Genomic DNA, 25,472 nt, shown 5'->3' on the forward strand with positions numbered 1-25,472 from the left:
AGTGGGTCAGAGAGGTAGCATAGGAAGATAGAGGCAGAGAATGGGGTGATGCACTCATAGGCAGTGGGTTCCACAGACTGCCAGTAACCACTGGACATTGACAGAGAAAGGACGTTTCTCTAGAATCTTCAAGAGGGCATACTCAAATTGAGCTTGGTCTTCTAGCTCTCATGACTCTGAACAAATTCTCCTGTGTCTGGGCAGTGGTCTATTCATCTTGTTCTGGCAACCTTATAAAATGAATACATAGCGACAACAGAAGTGCACAGTGAAGAAGTAACTTGAGGGAGCTCATGGAGCCTCTCCAGGCTGTGGAACATCTATTGAGACTGAGTTGGGGATCCACTCTCCAGACACCAATCTAGGAACTTTGTGCCACTCAGGAAAAGCTAGAAAGGGAGGGGAGGCAGCAAAGGATTTGAAGAAGTATAGCCAAAATTTTTCCAAAATTGTAAAAAGGTTCTGCATATCTGGCTTTAAAAACAGTAAGATGCATTTCTCATGCACACCAAGCCTACTGCAACTCTGGGTGACCTCCAGAACAACTGTCACACTGGTGACAGGTCAGCAGGATCTACTTCAGTTTGCAAGCCAGTTTCCTCCCCACCCTGTCTTCAGCATGGCCTCAGCGCAAAACACTTATCACATGTCATCTTCACTCCAGAGCTCTGTCTTCATGGCAGACACAGTATTGCTTTTATTGGTCTGCTGGCTCCCCTGCTGGTCCTTATTCTTTCCCCTTTTCATTTTATAACATTTCTTTTATAAGACAAATTAATTTTAATTATTTCATTAGCACATATTTATACATGTACAAAACAAATGGATTTCATTATGAACGTCTCATAAGTATGGACCTTTGAACATTCCCTGACGTTCTCCTGTCCCCCATATCCTCTTGCTGTCCTCCTCTTTTCAAACAGCCCTCCTACTCTCACGCTTTATTTTGAGAAGTCAGATTCCATGTATGAGAGAAAACATTTGGTGTTTCTCTTTCTGCATGTAACTCATGTTGTGATGAGTGGCAGGTGCATCCATTTCCCTACAAAAACATAATTTTATTCTTTATGACAGAATAAAGATCTGTTGTGTATATTCACTGCTTTTTGAAATTTACTAATTTTTATTTTGGTAGACACGTAGGCCAATTCCATAACTTGGCTCATGATAAATATTATTTCTGTTCTTAATTCTGTCTACTCAACTGCTTCCTGGAGGATCTAACCTGTGACCTTTTCTTTCTCACATAACAAAAAAACAAACAAACAAACAAACAAACAAAAAAACAAAACAAAAAAAAAAGAATTTAAAAATCAAAGTGAAACCAATCGAGAAATCTGTCATTTGAATTGAATTGAGAATCTGTCGTTTTATTGTAAAACAGTCTAGGTGAAGGCCAGTGTCCATGCAGTACAATAATGGGTATAATTTTATAAGCTACACAGCCTAAACCATAATCACAGGAAGAATTCAGTGCTCATGGTTTTCGGAAGAATTCTTTGTAAGTTGAGAGACATGAGCTGCAACCTGTCTGAGGAGACAGACTTCTCTTGGTCTTTGTGCTGGCCAGGTATTTTCACAGTGATGGAAATATGAGAGAAGCAACTTAAAGGAGAAAAATACTCTTTTCTCTGTGGATTTTAGAGGTTTCAGTACAAGACTGGCAGGATCCATTGCCGTGATTTGAAGTGAAACAGGCTATGATAGCAACAGGATATCTGTGGTAGAAGAGGAGGCTGCTCATCCCATGGAGGTAGGAAAAAAGAAAGAGAGAGACAAAAAGGGACTGGGGACAAACTGTATCTTTTCAGGACCCTCCCCTAGTGACACATTTGCTTTCATTAAGATCCTACTTTCCACCTCTTTTACACAGCACCACCAGCTCAGATTAAGCCTTCACTCAAGAGCCTGTTGGATACTTCTATATCCAACGTCCAACAGCCTTGCTGAACACCCTGAGAACCAGAGCCTACTTGTGTTCTCCCAGGGTCACGCCAGAATCCAGCAGAGGAGAAATCATCACCACCCCAAAGGGGTCTAGGTTTGCAGATTTTGCAAAACCTCGAAGACAAAGAGCTCAGACTCTCTCTCATGCTAAGCATGGTTTCCCCAAGTTACTCTGGGGAAGTAACTCTTCAATAGCAAAGTCTTCACAGTGGCTTTCTGGTGTCTGGCTCCTTTAGAATGCTTGCTAGAACATCCAGGGAGGAACAGCTTTGCTTTTTATTCTCACAAAGGTTGTTTTTGCAAAAGTAAAAACTCTGTCTCAGTTCAGTATGGCTTTATCTGATGGGATTTTTTTTATGTGGCAATATCAAAAGTGGGGCCATTTCCATTCCTGATCGCCAGTCACTGTCTGAGTTTTTCCATGACAGAAAAGACAACTCCCAAAGTTGATGTTTTTTTCTTTAGCTTCCCTCTCCCAAAAGAGCGGCAAATGGCATTTCTGGTACAGCTAGGAGGATTCTTTGTCATGATGGTGACCTTGAAGACACCTCCCTGCCCTTGTTCATTAGCCATCCAATGTCTCTTCTCAGGTGAGACAACTGGTATACCTGCTTATGCACCTTTTAGAAACGGATTTCCACAGACAGAAGTGTGATATGTCACTGGGTGCTCAATTTGCTCTTTTCTCTTGATATCAATTATAGATTGTCCACAATCAATATGTATATGTCATTTTTTAAACATCAGAACATTATCCAGTGAGTAAGTCATTATTTATTGAATTAGTTCCTTCCTGATAAATACTTAAGTTTTTATTTTATTCCCTTGAAATTATAGACAATACTGAAGTAAGTATTCTTGAACATGTGTAATTTTCACATGTGTAAATAGGTACATTTGATATTTGCTAATAGCTATTTATTTTATGGAGTTTTTAATGCATTTAAAAAACCCCATCAGCTTGCCTGCTTACCCAGACTCTTATTAACAGAGGGTGTTATCAGAATTTTGATATTTCAAAAAAAATCACACCATATTATGATAATGCATTCTGTTTTTCTTGCATGCAGGACTGCTATATGACTGTGTATGTTGTACAGTGAATGAATTTGGGAGCATCTCACATTCAGTTTGGTATAATTAATGCTCCCTTGAACTCTGTGATGCAGGTTGGCACAGCTAAGAGTGCTGGTCCTGCTTGGTGTTAGGCTGAAGCTTAACTGCAACTTCATGAACCTGAGAGCCACATATTGCCTGTTTTCTATTGACATTCTTCACCTTTATCTCCTACGTGGTGTTTGCTTTTATTTGTATTGTTTTTTTTTGTTTAGTTTGTAATGATTTTCAAATATTATATAATATATACCACATAGAATGACCTGGAATTTTCCTTTTGTCATAAGTCAATAATCACCCTTTCCTATCTGTACACCTTATACTTTGCTCATTTTCATTCCTATGTACCCCTTCATCCTTCCTCCCACTGGTCTCCCACTCCCCTAAAAAATATCCTTTCTCCTTCTCCTCTTCTCCCTCCTCCTCCTCTTCCTTCCCCTCCTCTTCTTCCTCTTCCTCAACTTTTTTCTCTCATAAATGATGGAGATGACATTGAATCTGTAAATTGCTTTGGGTAATATGTTCATTTTCATAATATTAATTCTGTTGATCCATGAACACATGGGTGGTCTTTGTATCTTTCAGTGTCTTCAATTTATTTATTCACTATTTTACAGTTTTTACTGTAACAGTCCTTTACCTCCTTGGTTGGGTTTGCTCCTAGATTATTTTTAAAGCTATTATAAATGGGTGTATTTTCCTAATTTCTTTCTCCACCTGTTCCCTATTGGCTTGTAGAAGAGCCACTGGGTTTCATATGCTGACTTTGTATCTTGCAACTTTGCTGAGAGTGTATGTCTATACAATTCTACCAACCAGCCAAATAAAGACACAGGGCAATATCTAGACCACGAAGTCTCTTGTGTATTCCTTCTAATTAATACATCACAAGGACTCATCTTTATTGTGACATACAATGCCATGAGTGCTTGACCTATTTCTAAAACTTGATTAAATGGCCCCAGAGACATACTTCCTCCAGCAAGTCTGCACCATCTATGTCTACCCAAACAGTGCCTCCAATTGAGGACTAAGTATTCGAATGACTGAGACTATGGAGGTGAATTTCTCATTCAAACCACTATATCATCTGCAATTCTGATAACCAAAGGTCAATCACTCCTCAAATTCTCCCCATTTGAAGACAATCTCGTCTAGCCTAGGAGGAGCCTATACCTACCCTGAATTTTTCATAGCCTCTGCTTCTTTCTTCATGTCCAGTCTGCCCCCTTAGTATTTTTGCAGTGGGCCCTAGGGTTCAGTTAAACCCTGGTCCTAAATCATTAGCAGCCAAAACTGTAGTCTCCATGATAATAGCATTCAAATTTTTAGGGGTGAAGAATATACTATCCCCTCTACATTTGTGTTCCTTCCTTTGAAGGGAGAGTAAATAACAAGGCAGTCTGGACAATACCCTGACTTCCCTGACATTCTCTCTCTCTCTCTCTCTCTCTCTCTCTCTCTCTCTTTCTCTCTCTTTCATAAACATTTGCTTCTACAGAAAAAATATTTCCTATCTGGCAGTTTCCCACTTTCTGACCAGTGGTCTGAAGATACAGATTTTTGTCTGAATTGGGTTACCCAGAACAGTAAATGTCTCACATACAAAGTGGCTCAGAAACGAAGCTGGCATCATGTAAACAAGTCCAAGGATTACACTAATGGGATTTTTAAAATAGAAGTAAATAATGACTTTAATATCTGTTCTCCTTCTTCATCTGCCAGAAAAATTCTGTTTTTTTAGATGATATACTCAACTTATTAAATAAGTAAATCTAATCCTTGCCCCACAAAAGAACCATGACTGCGGCCTTCATTAAAACAACAGTGAAAGCAGAAACAAAGACAGTTCCTGAGCAGAAACACAATGTAGAAATCTCCAAATGAAAGATGCAGGCTCCCAGCAAAGAAAACAGCAGGTTATCTGATTTTATGGACAAAGATGTTTGTGGATAAAGAGAAAGGATTGGGAATATGATACGGTGTTTTTATTACTTTTCTCCCTGTGGTCTTAAGTTACTTCCTTTTTACAGTTCCAGTAATATCAGTATTCTGGGATAGATGAAGAGACCAGTAACCAATGTTTCTTAAAATACATCCAGTAAGCTGTGAAAACTAATAGGGACATAAAATTCTTACTCAGGAGAATTTTAGCTCGTGTATTCTCAGGACTATGGGCCATTCCACAGTGAGTCACTTCTTTGTCTCTGGGTTCTTTATATACCCTGGCAACAAATAGCCTTCACTTTGATATGGCTCAACAGGTTTATTCTCTATCTTCATTCCTACCAGCAATGGTAATAATCCAAGGGCCACTAGAGTCTATTCTTACTCAGTCTCTTATTTGCCAGCCAGAAATGCTTACACTGGTTATTTTCTTATGTTCATATAAAATCTTCAAATATAAAAACCAAAATCTCTTTTGTTGCTCTTGAGGTATAGAACTTACTATACAATTAAAATATCAATGTTTTATTAAATTTGAATTTAATTTGGGTTTTTCAATGGACATTATGGTCTGGCACAACAGGGCTCCACCACGTAGTTTCAGATATCAAGCAGTTTTCCAGTAGTCAAGGTCTTGACAAGTTGACACTCATGCCTAAATAGCAGGCTAAAGGAAGAAGTTATCAAGCGCTTCATCTACTGTGTACTCTCTGTCTAGGTACAGCCTCACTGTCTCTCACTCATTACAGGTCTGGTGATTCTAGTCTGGACTGCCCAGGTAGAAAGGCTCCTTCCTTAAACTGACACTGTACAGCTTCTGTCTAAAGACAGGTCCAACGTGCAGAGACAAACAAAAGGAATGGTTTTCCATAAAGAGGCCCCTCCTGTTGTTTATCTAGCAGTATGGGCTCCATGTTCCATGCAGAGAGGAGGTGGCAGAGAGATCATTGTCTGTCCTTTTACACAGAATGAGATGTCATCTCCAAGAAGATAAGTTGACTCAGACACGTCAACACCCATTTTCTTTTAAACTTCAGCAAGTCCAATAAACAAGCTGATCAGTAAGCCCGTGGTGCAAATCCTGGAAGCCAAATTCAAAGCCAAAAGAATGTAAAGTCCAGCTTAAGTGACTGGTCCTTGTGGACTTGGTCCTCCAAGTTAAGCGGATCATAAAGGCTTGGAGTCAAGTTCACAATGAACATTATTTACTTTGAAGTTCTACCATTCAGCCTTTCAAATAGTCTTTTTGCTGGAATGGCTGCCTCTCTTGTGGCAAGGTCTTATTTTACCCCATGGGTGCTTATTGAGTAGTATGACCCGTTTGAATAGCCAACAAGGCTTCCCACTGTCTCAGGACCTGCACACAGTGTTGCTCTCTAGAGCCTTTAGGTTTTTTTTTTTTTTTTTCTTCTTCCCTGGTACAAGACAAACAAGCTGAAATTGTGCCAAGATTTCACGTCAACCATAGCATGAGATAAAGAGGATTTACAAGCAAAGAACTCTCTTGAATGGCTGCCAAAAAAGCAGATAACTTTTAAATAATACAATGTGGTAGCGGAAAATGCCTGTGGCAAAACTACTGCTGTGGCCTTCTCACAATGTGTTGTCAAACTGTGTGCTCTGGAAAGAACGAAAGGCTGCCCCGAGCCTATGGCTTTCCTCACAGTAAACCGAATGTACAGAAAACACAAGTCCTCTGTTTTTATTATTGATCTTTGACCAAGTTCACCTGATGTACAGCAATTAACTATGTGACTAGTTTAATCTGAATTCACTGTATTGCAAAGGAACTTATTCTGATTGAATTACCTAAAATATAAATGTACCCCTTTACTTGAATCAGATTTAGATAATAAAACAGAAATTTTCTTTCTTTACTGAAGATTAATTCTGAATTTAGGTTGCTCTAACAAATGTAACAGAGTGGATGCAGTAAACGAAACATTTAATTGTCACAGTCTTGGAGTATGAAAGTGCAGAGTCAGACTTTTTGACAGATTTGGGGTCTCGTCGCACTCAGTGACCTGAAAGGGGGTTAGTGGAGTCAATAGGTATCTTGGTATAAAACAATGATTACATGTTTTTATATTACATATTTATAACAGGGAGAATGAAAACCTAGCATCACCTGTATGAGAATTTCTTTTTACAGCAAAAGGGAGTGGGATAATATATTCAAAACTCCTAGAAAAGAAATATTAGTTAAGAATAGTATATTCAACAATTCTATTTCTGAATAATGGAGAAAAACATGAAGACTGTGTCAGACAATTAGGAGTGGAGAGAATTTATCACTATTAGACTTATCTTACACAAAACACAACAAAAGTTGTGGGCAAACAGAAGGAAGAGGATGATAGTTAGCAATATAGAGGCATAAAAAGTTATTGGCGAGATGTATTAGGTACATTCTCAACACCACCTTCCATACATAGTAGATACTTTCACATCCTTGGGGGAATGGCCTTAATCTCTAGTACCAAAGTTTAATACTGAGACTAGTAAAAGAATATACAACTAAAATGATAAGGTCATGGAAGTGTATTATGAAGATGTGTAAGTCCTGGAAGAGTATAAATATGAGTGGGGAACTGGAAGTGTATAGTCTGTGACACAATCAAAATTATTGTTAGATTCAAGTAGATTGTATCAGGTATTTTATTTAGGGCTCAAAGTAACCACAAGAAATGAATCCAGGGACACTATAGCAGAAAACACAAATCATGAAGGAAAAAAGCCAGGCAGCAAGAGAGAACCAAAGATCTACAAAACAATTGGAAAACAATTAGTAAAATAGCATTAGACACTCCTAAACTTGTCAACAATTGCATGGAACTGTTTACAGATGAGATTCTTAAGTTAAAAGGCATTCCAGGTAAGCAGTAGAGCAATGCCTCGTGGAGCTAGAAACAGAACAAAGACCCAGATGAGCAAAGAAAGAGAAAAATCAGAACAGAGACAGAGAAAATAGATTCAGATACAGCAGAAAATATGCCTGAAACTGAAGGGTGGTTTTAGTTAAATTATTTTATTATTCTCTCTGTGTGAGTGTTCTGCCTGCATATGTTTGTACATCATATACATTCAGTGCCATGGAAGCCAACAGACAGTCTTGATTCCCCTGACTCTAGAGTTATAGACAGTTGTGTGGATGCTGGGGATGGAACCTATGTCTTCTGGAAGAATAGCTAGTGTTCTTAAATGCTGGGACATTGTTCCAGCCCCAAAACATGACTTTTTAAAAGATACACACACACACACACACACACACACACACACACACACACACACACACACTTTGCTAGAGTAAGAAGAGAGAAGAGGAAATATTACAATTAATAACAGCAAAATATGCATCATAAGGAGTCACCATGAGCAATTATATGACAACAGATTGATACCCTAAAAGAAATGGTTAAACTCATGGACATAAATAATCGAGCAAGACATTAAATCATTCCTTCAAGTTGCTGATAAAAACAAGGGACTAGATGGCATAGCAGTTGAAATCTATCAAAAATGTAAAGAAAATTAATACTGATTTTTAAACTCTTCTAAGAAATTTAAGTGCAGAGAAAGCATCTAAACTTGTCTGGAAAAGGGCAGCACTACCCAAATACCAAAGTCAGACAACAAAGAGAACAAAGGGCCTGAGTCACTCAAGAATATGTTCACAAAACTTCTCAGCAAAATATGAACAGTTCCCAAATTACCGTTCTCTGACTTCAGATGTTTCAATTTAATGATAGTGTGAAAGAAAACCATGTACATTTAGGAGAAGCTGAACTGTGAAGTGTGAATTCCAGTTTTCTTGAGTTGGTGATGTGTTTCAATGTGTTGTCATAATATTAGACAGTTGACAGCTCACTGCTGTCGTTTGTCACCTATGTAATCACACAGATTAAAAAAAAAAAAACCCTCAATATTCTACAATGTGCCGTGTGGCTAAGCTAAGCACTCAGTAGTTATGCATATAAAATGTATCTTTTAATCATTCACAGTTTATAATGGGTTAATTAGGGCATATGCTAAGTCAATGACAATTTAGGATGGCAAATTCTAATAAATGGTACATTAAAAACACATTCATTATGACCAACTGGACCTTATTTCTGGGATGTAAGAATTATTTAGTTTGGGGCTAGAATGATGGATCAGCAGTTAAGAGCACTTGTTCTTGCAGAAGACCTGGGTTTACTACCCAGAACACACATCATGGCTTGCAACCATCCATAACTCTAGTCCCAGGGGATCCAATGTCTTCTTCTGACCTAGGTAGCATGTGATACAGAATAAATACTCATATACATTAAGTAAAGACCTAAAAATCATTCAATATATAAAAAGAGATAATTTGATTCTCCATATTATACATCAGAGGTTAAACTATATGGTTGTCTATATAAAATTATTTAATAATAAGCAATGCCCTTTAGTAATTAAAACTATCAACAACTTAATCATAAAATAAATATTCTTAATCACAATAAAGATACAATAAGCCCATAGCTAGTGTGAAACTCTGTGGTGGGAATGGAAACCTCTCTCTCTCTCTCTCTCTCTCTCTCTCTCTCTCTCTCTCTCTCTCTCTCTTGTTTTTTCAAGACAGGGTTTCTCTATGTACCCCTGGCTGTTCTAGAACTCACTCTGTAGACCAGGCTGGCCTCGAACTCAGAAATCTGACTGCCTCTGCCACCCAAGTGCTGGGATTAAAGGCATGTGCCACCACTGCCCAGCATCTTTCTCTTTAAGACCTAGATTAAGATAGGCTCACACTTAAACTATTTCTGTTTAACATAAACTATGTCTTAGCTACTGCAACTAAGCAGGAAAAGGAAATAAAGCACATTCCAAATAGGGAAGGAATAAATTGTCTCTATTGTTATGATCTTAGGTTCAGGAAGAAAACTCTAAAGTTTTACACACACACACACACACACACACACACACAAACAACAATAATAGAAAAGTCTGTTAGAACAAATAAACAGATTGCATTCAGTAAAGTTATAGGCTATAAAGGCAACATGCAGAAATTAGTAGCCTTTCTTTTTTAATTTATTTTTTATTGGATATTTTATTTACATTTCAGATGACATCCCCTTTCACCATTCCCCCTCCCTAGAGAACCCCTATTCCATGACCCCTTCTCCTTTTTGCTTTTATACAATTTTTTAATTTTAATCAAAAGCTTTATAAGTTTCGTAATGCTCAATATCAATCAGAAGTGTAACCTAGTACCCAACCTAGATATATCAACTATCTTTGACTGGCAGAGACATGTGAACATCTGCCTCCACGTTTGTCCCCTCTCTCTCTTTCTCTCTCTCTCATCACCTAGCTCCTCCCCTCCTTCTCCTCCTCTTCCTCCTCTTCTTCCTCCTCCTCTTTCTCTCCTTACTCCTCCCACCTTAGCTCCTCCTACATATCACCCTTCCTGTTAAAATAAAACTTTTCTCTCAAAATACAGTTAGAGCATAACTATACCAATTTATGTCAGTAAGGTGCAAGATACACCTAATACCCAGTCCATCATTTTGTTGACTAAGCAGAACCTCTGTCATCTCTCCTAACTAAAAGACTTAGTTCTGAACCTGGCTTTTTTTCTTGGCTTTAGAATGAATGTCAGCTGAAAACCATCCTTTCAAATCTTTTCTCTCAAAGTAAATAGCAAGGATTGGCTATGAGACTATAAGTTTTCAACCCCATCAGAAATCCAGAATGACTGAGTTAACTGAAATTACAGGAAGCACAAAGCATAGCTTCTAAAACTTAGCCAATTTATAGAAACTGCTGAACACCTGGACAGTCCCTATACTACAAAACGTTGGAGCATCCAAGCTTCAGCCTTCTGGCCCAGGATCATCTGACAGACCTAGTAATGCAGAATTATTAAGGGATGATTACTCTGTCTTGGCAGATATAATCAGTCGACTATTCTGCAAGTGTGTCCTTTTCTGGACAGTAATTTGTCTGTAGATGAAAAGAGGCAATTCTTGCCTAGTGGCTGTCTCACCACAACTGGAGTAACTCCAAAGATGCTCAATTTCTTCTTAGAATCCAAGACAGGAAGCTGTCAGGAGCAGACAGGTCTCTAATCAAAATGAACATTAATACAGAAATGTTTGTAATGTCAATTCTGTGGACTTGTGATGTTTTGAAAACCAACTATCCATGTAAGGTAATCTGGACTGTTAACTTTTCTTGGCTATTTCTAAAGAAAATATAGAAAATACCCTAACAATAAACTCAAAGCCATGAATTTGTTATAGGCCCTTAACTCATAGTCTAACCATCTCAAATAAATTAAAAAAGTTAAAGAAGGACTGGGTCTAAGCCTTGTATTCTTAAATGTGATATACAGGCACAATGCCTATGATAGTAATAATATTCATCTCACTTTTATATCAATAAGAAGCTCGTACCAATGAAAACCTTAAATTTGAAATCAAAGTAAATTTTGTACCATTTAAGAAATTATAACTTCATCTTAATAACAATTATACATATTTCTACCAGTAGGTTATGGCTATGCAATAAATCCTAGCTAATCCTTCCTGTTCCACCAAAACCACTACTTTTCCCTAGAAAGACAGCCCAATATTAACCACCTCAGTTCCCAAGCCCAGGGAATAGGGGCGCCGACTCTTCATTAACTTCTTCCAGCTGATTATGGGCGTTGAGATATTAGAAGAGGGGCAGGGGGAAGAATAAATTGATAAGCCTTTGACACTGTGTCTTCACTGCATTCAGCTGAAATAGCAGGACATGAGAGGTTTGAGCAGCTCTGGTCAGCTTGCTTGATGATTAGATACACCAAGGCTATGTATTCTGCAATATACAATTCTCAAAACAAATTTTAGTATCAAGATAATTGTTTGTTTGAATTCTGGAATCTAGTCTTCTGGTGGCCTGCCTCTGTCGTGTCTAATCCATATAATTCTTGGAGTTTCTATGAGGGTGTGCTCCTACCATCCTCCCATTTTTGCCTTCCTGCTCTCAAATTTCCCAATATTAGGGAATCCAAACTTTCAGGCACCAAGGCCCTCTACTTCCACTAATGCCTAACCCCTTACCCCATCACCCCTTTAATTACTATGAGGGTGTACTCCCAACATCCTCTCATTCCCGCCTCCCTGCTGTTGCAATTCCCCAACACTAGGGAATCCAAACTTTCAGGTAACAAGGCTGTCCACTTCCACTGATGCCTGGCAAGGACACCATCATCTACCTATACAGGTGGAGCCATGAGTCCCTCCCTTTGTGTTCTTGGGCTAGAGATTTTAGAATGGCTACTCCAGCTTGTTTCTTGGGACCATTTGCTTGGAAAAGTGTTTTCCAGCTTTTTACTCTAAGGTAGAGTCTGTCTTTGCACTGAGGTGGGTTTCCTGTATGCAGCAAAATGCTGGGTCCTGTTTATGTACCCAATCCATTAGCCTATGTCTTTTAATTGGGGAATTGAGTCCATTGACCTTAAAAGATATTAAGGAGACGAGATTATTGCCCCCTGTCATTTTTGTTATTAGCAGTGGCATTTTTTGTGTGGCTATCTTCTTTTGGATTTCTTGGAAGAGGATTACTTTCTTGCTCTTTCTAGGGTATAATTTCTCTCCTTGTATTAGAGCTTTCCTGCTATTATCCTTTGTAATGTTGGGTTTGTGGAAAGATATCGTGTAAATTTGGCTTTGTCGTGGAATATCTTGGTTTCTCCATCTATGGTAATTGAGAGTTTTGCTGGGTATAGTATCCTGGGCTGGCATTTGTGTTCTCTTAGGGTCTGTATGACATCTGTCCAGCATCTTCTAGCTTTTATAGCATCTGGTGAGAAGTCTGGTGTAATTCTGATAGGTCTGCCTTTATATGTTACTTGGCCTTTTTCCCTTACTGCATTTAATATTCTTTCTTTGTTTTGTGCACTTGGTGTTTTGATTACTATGTGACGGGAGGTTTTTTTTTTTTTTTTTTTTTTTTTTTTTTTTTTTTCCTGGTCTAGTCTATTTGGCGTTCTATAGGCTTCTTGTATGTTTATGGGCATCTCATTCTTTAGGTTAGGGAAGTTTTATTCTATAATTTTCTTGAATATATTTGTTGGCCCTTTAAGTTGGGAATCTTCACTCTCTTCTAAACCTATTATCCTTAGGTTTGGTCTTCTCATTGTGTCCTGGATTTCCTGGATATTTTGTGTTAAGAACTTTTTGCATTTTGCATTTCTTTGACAGTTGTGTCAATATTTTCTATGGTATCTTCTGCACCTGAGATTCTCTCTTCTATCTCTTGTATTCTGTTGGTGATGCTTGTGTCTATGACTCCTGATTTCTTTCCTAGGTTTTCTATCTCCAGGGTAGTCTCCCTTTGTGATTTCTTTATTGTTTCTACTTCCATTTTTATGTCCTGGATGGTTTTGTTCAATTCCTTCACCTATTTGGTTGTGTTCTCTTGTAATTCTTTAAGGAATTTTTGTGTTTCCACTTAAGGGCTTCTACCTGTTTACCTGTGTTCCCCTCAAATTCTTTGAGAGTGTTATTTACACCCTTCTTAAAGTCCTCTATCCTCATCATTAGAAGTGATTTTAAATCTGAATCTTGCTTGCCTAGTGATATGGGGACTTCATGACTTTCTTGTGTGGGAGAACTAGGTTCTAATGATGTCAAGTACCCTGGGTTGCTGATGCTTATGTTCTTGCACTTGCCTTTTGCCGTCTGTATCTCCCTAGTGCTACCTGCCCTGTCTCTGACTGGAGCCTGTCTTTCCTATTATCTTGGTTGTATCAGAACTGTTTGGGGTGGGTTTTACTACTGGGGTAGGAGCTGGGGCCCAACATCTGCTCAATGCTCAGGTGCAGACAGAATACTGCCCAGGTTAGAGCTATGGGAGCCCAGCCTTTCTGGGTTCTTAGAGATTGGGGGCTGAGCTCCTGCCCAAGATCTGCTCAGTGCTCTGGCCCAGACTGTAAGAAACCAGTGCTCCGGGCCAGGAATGACTTACTGGGTCCTTGTGGGTCCCAGTTACTCCCTGTTTGGGATGGATGTTGTTGTCTGTTTACCTAAGATACTGCCTGGTTTAGAGCTCCTGGGAGCCGTGCTTCCTCTGGGTTCTGTGTGATTGGGGTATAGATGCTGCCCAAGATCTGCTCAGTTCCTGGGCCCAGACCTGTAGCTTTTCTTTATATTAAAAATACTATCACAAGAGAATCCTATTTATAATAGCATCAAAAATCAATAAAAATACTTAAAAGAAAATTTACTTAAGGGTAGTGTATTGGTTTGAATAGGAATGTTCTCAAAGATTCATTTGTTTGAATGCTTGGCCATAGTGTGTGATACTATTTGGAGGTGTGGCCTTAATGGAGGAGGTGTGGCTGTGTTAGAGGAAGTATGTCACTGCTGAGGCCGGTCATATATACTCATGGTACTCTAGTGTAGCAGACATCCCCTTCTGTTGCCTGTGGAAGACGATGTAGAACTCTCAGCTCCTTCTCCAGCACCATGTCTGCCCATGTGCCGCCATGCTCCTGCAAGATTAGAGTGGACTAAGCCTCTGAACCTGTAAGCCAGCCCCAGTTAAATGTTGTCTTTATAAGAGTTGACATGGTTATGATGTCTTCTCTTCACAGCAATGAAACCCAATCTAAGTTAGGTGTGCAAACTATTTATACTAGACACTACAACGAAATAACAGAAAAACAACAACAAAACAAAACCCCAATGAAAAAAAGTGGAATGCTACCCTATGTCTGTGGACTGGAAGGAGCAATCTGTTAGTATCCATGCTATCCAAACCCATCTACAGATTCAATCCAAGTCAATTCAAATTTATTTTCCAATGGAACAGGGAAAAAAAAAAAAACACCTTATATTTTGTATCGAACCTTGAATACACAAAGTAATCTTAACAGAGAAAAGAAGAGTGAAAGGGAGGATACAAGGAAGTAAGAAGAAAAGAACAAAGCTGGAGGTACCACACTAACAGGTTTAAAATTTTCTTACAAAGCTATAATCATCAAAATAGCATGTTACTGCCACAAAAACCAGACTAGTGAATAGACCACCGGAAGGGACAGAAAGCCTAGATATAAAGTCATCTCTGTACCGACAGATTAAATGGGGTTAGAAAGACAGAATATCCATTTACAGAAGAAAAAAAAAATAATGACCTTTATCTAATCCTTTATATAAGAATCAGTTTAAGTTGAGTTGAAGCCTTGACTTAAAAATGTTAAACTACAAGAAAAAATACAAGGAGGAAACCCTCCATGACACTGACCAGACAGTGATTACTAGAATATGTTTTTTTTTTTTTTTTTTTTTAACAAAGTCTCAATCATTTGATTTTTTTCCAATGAAGACTTGGGTGCCAGATGCTGGGGTGAAAGCCTGCTAGCTCAAAGAGACAGAGAAAGCACCCAGCTGACCTTCCTCCTCAGCCAACACCCCAGAACAAATCACCCTCTTTTATGTTATCTCAAAAAACCTCCTTTGAACTGAATGTCCCTCACTTCTACTTCCTGCAGGGTCTCTCTATCCATCCTCCTGACTCCTTACTGTCTATGGCATTTTCTTAATAATCTTATGTTAACTTCCTGTCAACTGGTTGCTTGCTCTGCCTCTTGACCTATATTGACTTATTTAATCTTGTTTTCAATATTCAAGCAGAAACTTTTAAAGGTGTGTGCTAAGGCTGAGCCACACCACAACTAAAAATAGATTTTTTCCAGTGAATAATGCAATCTCAGGGATCACAGCATGATTAAATATCCTGTAACAGAATGTGACCCTTTAAACAAGAAGAAATTAATATGGACAAGTTGTACCAGGCTGAAAATCCCTGCAGAGCACGACACCATTAATAGAGTGTGAAGATGGCCAGAATAGGAGACAGTGTCCCAAAGCCACACACCAGGTAAGAAGTTAACATCCAGAAGAAACACAGAACTCAAAGCATTCAAGAAAACAAACACCGTTAAGAAAACAGGCAGAGGACCAGAGTAGATGATTCTCAAAGGCAGTTATTCAAATGACACATGAAAAAAAATCCTCAACATTTTTAACAGAAAAACATAATTTAGGACCCCAATAACATATCACCTTTACCTATGAAGCTGGCTATAAGCAAGATAATGAAAGAAGCCAGGCATGGTTGCACACAGCTATCATCCTAGAGTGATACTATGGTCTGGGTACCATAAGTGGTTACCATGGTCTGGGGAGGAATATGGATGTGGAGAAAAAGGACGATGGGACAAATACGCTCAGGTGCTTTACTGCCAACAGAGCAACTAATAGTTTAGAATAAGTGAAAGGTTCATTGTAAATGCTGTCCCCATGTTATTTAGCCTGACTTGATTATTCCACAATGCACACATAAACCCAAACATCACCTTGTACCCCATAATAAACATGCTTATTTATTACTTAAAAATAGAAACTTAACAAAACATTATACACAGAGGGACTGGGAAGATGGCTCAGCAGGCAATGAAGTCGCCATGCAAGTGGTAGAATGCGGCTTTCCAGCTCCCACATAAATGTTAGAGAGCACGGGACCCTCCCAGTAACTCTGGCCTAAAGTATTCCTTAGAGAAAGCTGGCTAACTAGACGACCTGTATAGGTGAGTTACTGGTTTCATTGAGAGACCCTGCCTCAGTGAATAAGGTAGAGTGTGATCGAAGAAGAAACCTGACAACCCCAGGCTGCACACACACACACACACACACACACACACACACACACACACACAGCATACACATGCACAGGTGCACATACCACTCACATGTGCAAAAAGAAAAGAATTAATACAGTTATACTAAATATTGAATTTAAGAAATTTTTTTAAGTAATTAGCCTCATATTTTAAATGGGAAAGACTGAGTTTGTTCTAGCACACACACTCATGCACGTGCTCAGACACGCGCACACACTCCTGATTGGTTGACAGCTCAATTCTAGCACACACACACTCATGCACATGCTCAGACATGCGCACACACTCCTGATTGACAGCTCAAAATTTCTACCCCTTTGATTTTGCTTAAAACCTTTTGTACTCTTAATATTCACTTTGACCAGAAAGAGAGACAATCAATGGAAGATTATATTTTTCTCCAATGAATTAAAACCGCTTTTGTTGTCCTTTGAGATAATTCGATCTCTAATCTTGTTAAAATTGTGTCTCACGGAGTCAATCATTTTTACTTATACAGAGTTGAAATGTTTTATGGTAACAGATGGCTTCTGAATTTTTCAGAATATTTGCATATTAAGTATTGAGAAAATGTTAACAAAAGTCTTCTTTCTGCATAGCTACAATTCTACTGCCTTGTCCAATTCCTAATAAAACATTTTTTTAAATTTAGCTAACATCCATAATTATTTTCCTTGAGCCTATTAATGTTGGGGCCCTTTCTTATATTTTCTGCCATCTTTCCAGCTATGGAGTATATCCAAACATTACTTAACAATTTAAAGTTGACAGGTAGCCTTACAAATACATACTCTAATTCTCCTTCTTGTCCCACTGTTGAGGATTGGCCCTGAGGCCTCATAGATTCTGGGTAGTCACTCTACTATAGAGTAATAAATATTTCCAGTCCTCATTTTATATATATTTATTTTGAGAAAGAGATCTCACAGAGTTTCCTAGGCTGGCTTTGAACTCACACTGTAGCCCAGGCAGGCCTTAGGAAATTATGAACTTCCTAACCAGTTAAAACCTAGCTGTCTAGTTATCCCCAAGTATCTTCCTGGTCCACATTCTCCAAGGCTAGGGATCTGGATTTTTCCATGGATGCTGGGGATCTGATCTTGGTTTCTCAGGCTTGAACATTAAGCACTTCATGGACAGAGCCATCTCTCCAGCCACACATACCTTCTAGAGCAGTGGTTCTCAACCTTCCTAATGCTGTGACCCTTTAATACTTCCGCATGTTGTACTGACCCCCAAACATTAAATTACTTTCATTACTACTTCATAACTGTAATTTTGCTACTGTTATGAATCGCAAGGGATATAAATATCTGATATGTGACCCCTGTGAAAGGGGTCATACCTCATCTTCTTTCTGTCCATACCTCCACCTGCACTCCCTGTGGATCGGCATGTCCCACCCCACTCCACAGCCCTGCTTGTCTCTCAGGAGGACTTCTCCAACAAGGGACCCAGGTGAGACCCCTACCCCAATCCCCATGCCAGTTGGGACCCCACAGAGCCCAGCAAACGTGGACTCTGTCCCATCCTTCTGGAGCACCATCTCCCTTCCAGTCTGCATCTCCACCTGCACTCTTGATGGATTGGCATACCTGCCCCTCCCCCAGCTCTGCTGGTCTCCCAGGAAGCCTGCTCCTATCTGGAACACCTTAGCCAGCTAATACCAGAAACAACCAGATGGTGAAGGGCAAGCACAAGAACATAATCAACAGAAATCAATCTAATATGGCACTATCAGAACCCAGCTCTCCTATGACAGCAAGCCCTGAATATTCTAACATACCTGAAGAGTAAGATTGTAACCTTAAGTTCCATCTCATGAAGATGACAAAGACCTTTAAAAAGGATATAAATAGTTTCCTTAAATACAGGAAAACATGGTCAAACAGGTGGACACTCTTAAAGAGGAAACAAATTCCTTAGAGAAATACAGGAAAGTACAATCAAACAGGTGAAGGAAATGAACAAAATGGTTCCACACCTAAAAATGAAAGTAGAAGCAATAAAAAAAAAAAATCACAAATGGAGGCAACCCTGGAGATGGAAAACCTAGGAGAACAGGAACTACAGCTCAAAATACACATTGAACTTCACACAATAATAGTGGGAGAGTTTTCACCCATAGGACATTGAAGCAGAAACTAAACAGAGAAACAGTGAAACTAACAAAAGTTACGAGCCAAATATCTACAGAACATTTCACCCCTTCTTCTCAGCATATCATGGAACCTCCTCCAAAACTGAGTATATAATCAGACACAAAACAAGCCTCAACAGATACAAGAAGATTGAAAAACCCCTTGTATTCTATCAGATCACCGCAGGCTAAGGATGGACTTCAACAACAGAAAGTCCACATAATCATGGAAACTAAACAACCTTCTACACAATAACAGCTTGATCAGGGAAAAAAATAAAGAAATTGAAGACTTTCTAGAATTCAGTGAAAATGAAGGCACAACATACCCAAACTTATGGGACACAGTGAAAGTAATGTTGAGAGGAAAATTCATAGCACTAAGTGCTTTCATAAAGAAATTGGAGAGGTCTCATATGAGCAACTTAACAGTACACCTGAAAAATCAAGTGTTTTTGTTAAATTAAGATCAGATAATCTATCTATCTAATCTAATCTAAACAGTCCCATATTCCCTAAGGAAATAGAAGCAGTCATTAAGAATCTGCCAACTAAAGAAAGCCCAGGGCCAGATGATTTTAGTGCAGAATCCTACTGTACAAAGAAGAGCTAATACCAATATTTCTCAAACTATTCCACATTATAGAAACAGAAGGAACACTACTTAATTCAGTCTATGAGGACACAGTTACCCTGATTCCTAAACCACACAATGACCCAACAAAGGAAGAAAACTTCAGACCAATTTCACTTATGAACATCAACAAAAATACTCAATAAGATTCTCGAAAACTGAATTCAAGAACACATCAAAACCATCATTCACCATGATTAAGTAGGCTTCATTCCAGGGATGCAGGGACGGTTCAATATACAAAAAAACCATCAATATAATCCACCAGATAAAGAAACCCAAAGTAAAAAAAAAAAATCACATGATCATACCATTAGATGCTGAAAAAGCATTTGACAAAATACAACACCCCTTCATGTTAAAAGTATTGGAGAGATCAGGAATTCAAGACCCAAACCTAAACATAATAAAAGCAATATACAGCAAACCAACAGCCAGCATCAAATTAAATTGAGTGAAATTTGAAGCAATTCCACTAAAATCAGGGACAAGACAAGGCTGCCCACTCTCTCTATATATATTCAATATGGTACTTGAAGTGTAGCTAGAGCAATAAGACAACAAAGAGAGATCATGGGGATACAAATTAGAAAGGAAGAAGTCAAAATATCACTATTCATGGATGATATGATAGTATACTTAAGCAAGCCTCAAAATTCTACCAGAGAACTCAACTGATAAACAGCTTCAGCAAAATGGCTGGACATAAAATCAACTCTAAGAAATCAATATTTCTTCTTTATACAAATGATAAATGGGCTGAGAAAGAAAGTAGGGAAACAACACCCTTCACAATAGTCACAAATAATATAAACTATCTTGGTGTGACTCTAACCAAGCAAGTGAAAGAACTGTATAAAAAGAACTTCAAGTCCATAAAGAAAGAAATCAACGATCTCAGAAGATGGAAAGATCTCCCACACTCATGGATCAGTAGGATTAACACAGTGAACATGGCCATCTTACCAAAAAGCAACTTATAGATTTAATGCAACCCCAACAAAATTCCAACATAATTCTTACAGACCTTTACAGAGCAATTCTCAACTTTATATAGAAAAACAAAACACCCAGGGTAGCCAAAACAATTCTAAACAACAAAAGATTCTGGAGGAATCATCATCCCTGACCTCAAGCTGTACTACAGAACAATAGTGATAAAAAACAAAACAAAACAAACAAACAAAAAAACAAACACCACATGGTATTGATACAGAAACAGACAGGTTGATGAATGGAATCAAATCAAAGACCCAAAAATAAACTCACACAGCTACAAATACTTGACAAACCAAACCAAACCAAAACCAAAACAAAACAAAACCATACAGTAGAAAAAGAAAGCATCTTCAACAAATGGTGCTAGTCTAACTGGATGTCTGTATGTAGAAGAATACAAATTGATCCATATGTATCACCCTGCAGAAAGCTTAATTTCAAGTGGATCAAGGAGCTCAACATAAAACCAGATACACTAAATATAATAGAAAAGAAAGTAGGAAATAGCCTTGAATATATTGGCATAGGAGAAATTTTCCTGAATAAAACACTAGTGGCTGGAGCTTTAAGATTGATAAATGAGATCTCTTGTAACTAAAGCTTCTGTAAGGCAAAGAATACTGTCAATAGGACAAAATGGCAGCCTACAGATTGGGAAAAGATCTTCACTAACTCTACATCTGACAGAGGGATAATATCCAAAATATATAAAGAACTCAAGAAGTTAGACTCCAAAAAAACCAAATAACCCAGTTAAAAATTGGGTATAGAGATAAACAGAGAATTCTCAACAAAGGAATCTTGAGTGGCTGAGAAACACTTAAAGAAATGTCCAACATCCTTAGACATCAGGGAAGTGAAAATCAAAACAATGTTGAGATTCCACTTTACATCAGTTAGAATGGCTAATATCAAAAACTCAAGTGACAGCACATGCTGGTGAAGATGTGGAGACAGGGGAACACTCCTTCATTGTTGGTAGCATTGCAAACTTGTTTGTTCTCTCTGGAAATTAATTCAGCTATTAAAAACAAGGACATCATGAATTTTGCAGGTAAATGGATGGAACTAGAAAATATCATCCTGAGTGAGGTAACCCAGACCCCAAAGGACATGCATGGTATGTACTCACTGATAAGTGGATATTAGCCAAACAGTATACAATACCCATGATGTACCCCACAGACCCAATGAAGTTAAACAAGAAGGAAGGCTCAAGGAAGGATATTTAAATCCCACTTAGACAGGAGAACAAAATAGTCATGGGAGGCAGAGGGAGAGAGGGGTTTGGATGGGAGGAGGGAGGGGAATAAGGATGCAGAATCAGGTATGGTGAGAGATAGGAGAGAGGCCCAGAGGGCCAGGAGAATGAATGCTGCCAGGGGAGGGCCATAGGGTGAACCTGGGACCTGGGATGTGGGAGACTTCCAGGATTCAATATGGGTGACCTTAGCTGAAATACCCAACAGTGGAAATATGGAACCTGAAGAGGGCACCTCCAGTAGCCAGACAGGACATCCACCTACAAAACTTTCCATCACAAATTGTTCCTGTCTAAAAGAAATGCAGGAGCAAAAATGAAGCAGAGACTGAAGGAATGACTGACCAGTAACTGGACCAACTTAGGATCCATCCCATGGGCAGGCACCAATCCATGACACAATTACTGATCTATATTGTGCTAGGAGACAGGAGCCTAGCATGACTGTTCTCTGAGAGGCTCTACACAGCAGCTGACTGAGACAGATGCAGATGCAGCCAAGCATTGGATGGAGGTTGGGACTCCTATGGAAGAGTTAGGGGAAGGCTTGAAGGAACTGAAGGGGATGGAAAACCTATAGGAAGACTAACAGTGTCAACTAACCTGGACACCTGGGAGCTCCCAAAGACTATAGCATCAACAAAAGAGCATACTTGGGCCAGTCCATGCCACCCCAACATATGTAGCAGAGGACTGCCTTCTCTGACCCCAGTCGTAGAGGATGTGCCTAATCCTGTAGAGACTTGATGCCCTAGGATAGGGGGTAGGGGTATGTCTGGGGGACACCTTCTCAGAGGTAAAGGGGAGGGAGGCAGAATTTGGGATATAAATAAAGAAAATAATTAATTACTATACCCAGCAAAATTCTCAATTACTATAGATGGAGAAACCGAGATACTCCATGACAAAAGCAAATTTACACAATATCTTTCCACAAATCCAGCCTCACAAAGGATAAAAACTCCAACACAAGGAGGGAAACTACACCCTAGAAAAAGCAAGAGAGTAATCTTCTTTCAACAAACCCAAAAGAAGATAGCCACACAAACATAATTCTACCTTTAACAACAAAAATAACATGAAGCAACAATCACTATTCCTTCATATCTCTTAACATAAATGGACTCAATTCCCCAATAAAAAAGGCAAATGGGGGATGGAGCTAAACAGAATTCTCAACTGAGGAAACTCGAAGGGCCAAGAAGCACCTAAAGAAATGTTCAACATCCTTAGTCATCAGGGAAATGCAAATCAAAACAACCCTGAGATTCCACCTCACATTAGTCAGAATGGCTAAGATAAAAAATTCAGGTAATGGCAGATGATGGCGAGGATGTGGAGAGAAAGGAACATTCCTCTGTTGCTGGTGGAATTACAAGCTGGAACAACCACTCTGGAAATTAGTCTGGTGGCTCCTCAGAAAACTGGACCTGAGGACCCAGCAATACCACTCCTGGGCATATACCCAGAAGATACTCCAACATGGACACATGCTCTACTATGTTCATAACAGTCACATTTATAATAGCCAGAAGTTGGAAACAACCCAGATGTCCCTCAACAATGACTTCATAAAATTCACAGGCAAATGGATAGATCTAGAAAATATCATCCTGAATGAGGTAACTCAGTCACAAAAGAGCAAGCATGGTATGTATTCACTGATAAGTGGATATTAGGTCAAGAGTGTGGAATACCCATGATAGAACTCACGGACCACATGAAGCTCAAGAAGAAAGAAGACCAAAGAGTGGACGCTTCAGTTCTACTTCGAAGGGGGAACAAAGTAATCAAGGGAAGTAGAGGGTGGGATGGACTTGGGAAGAAGAGAAGAGGGGAAGGGGGAAAGGGGGGCACAATTAGGTATGGGAGGAGATGGAGGAGATGTACAGAGGGTCAGGAAATTGAACAGAGGTGTGTAGCAACAGGGGATGGGAAGCTGGGGGTAGCAACCAGAAAGTCCCAGATGCAAGGAAAGCTAGAGCCTCCCAGATCCCACCAGGATGACATTAGCTGAAATACCCCACAAAGGGGAGGGAGAACATGTTGAGATCATAATCAGAGGTTAGGCATGGCTCCCCAGTTGAGGGATGGGGCCACCCACCCATCTCAAAAATTTTAACCCAGAATTGTTCCCATCTAAAGGAAATACAGGGACAAAGAGTGGAACAGAGACTGAAGGAAAGGCCATCCAGAGACTGTCCCATCCGGGGATCCATCTCACATGTAGATACCAAACCCAGACGCTATTGTGGATGCCAAAAAATTGCTTGCTGTCAGGAGCCTGATACAACTGTCTCCTGAGAGGCTCTGTCAGATCCTGACCAATACAGATGCAAATGCTTGCAGCCAACCATAAGACTGAGTACAGAAACCCCAATGGAGGATTTTGGGGAAGGACTGAAGTAGCTGAAGGGGCCTTATCAGGCACCAATGGGAGAGGAGGCCCTTGGTCCCATGAAGGCTTGATGCCCCAGTGTAGAGGAATGCTAGGGTGGTAAGGTGGGAGTGGGTGGGTAGGGGAACATTCTCATAGAAGCAGGGTAAGCAGGTATAGGATAGGGGGTTTGCAGAGGGGAAGCTGGGAAAGGGGATAATATTTGAAATATAAATAAATCCAATTTTTTAAAAAAGAAAAAATACAAAAAAAAAAAAAAAAAAAAAAAAAAAAAAAAGGAGAAGGTCACAGCCCACAGGTTGGGAACCACTGCTGTAGATAATTCTGTCAATTCCCCTGCTATAAACGTATCTGCTGATAGTACTATTCATAAGTGCTATCTTTTCTATGCCTTTTTCTTGATGTCTCAAGTATAGCTAATTTTGCACACAGGTTGTTAAACACGGGTTGTTCCAACAATTATTCATAGAGCTGGCTTTTGGCTTTGAATCTGAGCTTAGTTTAGCACTAGTTTAACCAATTTCACAGACAGTCTTGTATATCTGGAGCCTGCTCAAAGAAATTCAATCTTTTTTTTTCTTTAACACCTCATCAAGATATGTGTTAAATGGAGTGGAGATAGCCTCGTATCCTGGGCACATGGTTCTGATTCATAACTTCTCTGTGACAAAAAAAAGATTGACTGATTAGCCCGAGAAGGAGAAGCATGAAGGAAGAGAGGGTTCATATCGTCGCATGCTCCATAACAGTGATGTCAGCTCCCTGATTCCTCAGGCCTCCTGGTTGACCCTGTCTGTGTTGTTTTCTGTCAGCCCTGAATAGTGTTAGAAGCAGAAAGCCTGTTCCTGCAGCCTCTAAATCAGCACTGCAGGTCTCTGTGTTCCCTCTAGCCAACATGGGGTTGTGTTCCAAGCTGGAATTTCATGCAATTCCTTACTCAATTTTTGACCTTGCAAGTTCAAAGGTATAAATCTAGGGCCCCCTCTCTAGCCTGGCTGGATTGGGTTCGGATCTGTTTACTTTAAAGCAGTGGTTCTCAACCTTCCTAATCCTGCTGCCCTTTAGTATACTTCTTCATGCTATGGTGACCCCTAATCAGAAAACTATTTCATTGCTACTCCATAATGTAATTTTGCTAGTGTTACGAATCATAATGTAAATATCTGGTATATAGGATATCTAATTATGCATCTCCCTAAGGGGTAATGTGACCACAGGTTGAGGGCCACTTCTTTAAAGGTCTCCTTTCCTTCTAGTCTGAGAGGAAGACATATCTTTTGGATACAATTTTGAGAGACCCAAATGGCTACCCCCAAGCACAGAATGGTG

The 25,472-nt window shown here is 39.3% G+C and overlaps 1 protein-coding gene across 1 annotated transcript in view; it reads left to right on the plus strand.

Annotated features, from left to right (window-relative positions):
- Positions 1-1,682: 1,682 nt before the first annotated feature.
- The window catches only part of Armc3 (armadillo repeat containing 3), a 118,963-nt gene continuing 95,173 nt past the window's right edge, over positions 1,683-25,472 (plus strand). Inside the window, exon 1 of the mRNA XM_076939570.1 lies at positions 1,683-1,753. The gene's annotated coding sequence lies outside the window, so the exon portion shown is untranslated. The remainder of the gene's footprint in view (positions 1,754-25,472) is intronic.

This window comes from Arvicanthis niloticus, chromosome 8 (genome assembly GCF_011762505.2).
Source record: "Arvicanthis niloticus isolate mArvNil1 chromosome 8, mArvNil1.pat.X, whole genome shotgun sequence".
NCBI lineage: Eukaryota > Metazoa > Chordata > Mammalia > Rodentia > Muridae > Arvicanthis > Arvicanthis niloticus.